This window comes from Marmota marmota, unplaced genomic scaffold (assembly GCF_001458135.2).
Source record: "Marmota marmota marmota unplaced genomic scaffold, marMar, whole genome shotgun sequence".
Taxonomy (NCBI): domain Eukaryota; kingdom Metazoa; phylum Chordata; class Mammalia; order Rodentia; family Sciuridae; genus Marmota; species Marmota marmota.
The window spans coordinates 1,474,833-1,475,765 of record NW_025999992.1 but is presented as its reverse complement, the minus strand read 5'-3'; the positions used below and the strand labels follow the sequence as shown (position 1 = coordinate 1,475,765).

General features: G+C 60.6%; 1 long non-coding RNA gene across 1 annotated transcript in view; it reads left to right on the top strand.

Annotated features, from left to right (window-relative positions):
- The window catches only part of LOC125617878, a 2,465-nt gene continuing 1,532 nt past the window's right edge, over positions 1-933 (top strand). The window contains exon 1 of the long non-coding RNA XR_007348999.1: positions 1-119. This is a non-coding gene — a long non-coding RNA (uncharacterized LOC125617878). The remainder of the gene's footprint in view (positions 120-933) is intronic.

The window sequence follows — 933 nt, the reverse complement described above, 5'->3', positions numbered from 1 at the left end:
GCGGGACCGCGACGCCCCGCACCGCAGTCGGGCTTGGAGCCCACGCGCAGGCCACCAGGAAGGACCCTGGGCTCCGCAGAAGCCAGGCCACTGAAAACAGGGACGGCCGCGAAGACGGGGTGAGGACGGAAGGAGTCACCGCGAGGCAGCCTCCACTCAGCCCCCTTCACTGCGCGCGGGCCGAGGACGATTCTGGAAGCAGTGGCCTGTCTCTCCTTCCAAACCCAAACCGGTGCCGCTGGAGAGGAACCCCCCTTTCTGGGACAGAGGACCCTGCAGAGGACAGGGGAGCTCCCTGCCCTCCAGCCGTCCTCGCTGGGAAGTGGAGGCCGCTCCGCGCTCCGCAGACCAGTGCCTTGCCTGCCCGCCAGGGGAATGTCCAGCCCCGGCTCAGGCAATGCACTGGCATTGCGGGCTGAACATGCGTGTGTTTGCTTTTAAACCCGATGTTAACAGTTCGTCCCCCATCCCAAACCCTGGGCCTCTCTGCTGACCTTTGATGGATGGCATGCGTGCTTTCTCAGCAGACCACCCACCTGGTCTCTTTGGCTTTGCTCCTGTGAAAGCCAGGCCCAAGCTACCTCACACCCGAGTAGCCCCACAAGGTGGGGACTTCCAAAGCAAGCCCTCCAGGGAGAACAGTTCCAGAACACTGGACCAAGACGGACCCCAGACAGACAATGGCAAGTGATTTCCCAGAGCCACAGCTTCCTTCCCCTGAAGTGCAGGCTTGTGGAAGGTGACTTATTGGGACTAAATGTTCCAAAAGTAGCCACAGACAAGTTACAGGTCCCATTCAACACCCCCCTTATATCGCTCTCCACCCCTGATTCAGTAGCCAAAGCACAGACAATCTTTTATGTGGGCAGGGTGGAAAGAGAGGCCAGCCCAGAACTACCCAGCCCTGGGCACAATGCCTCACTGTCCTGCCTT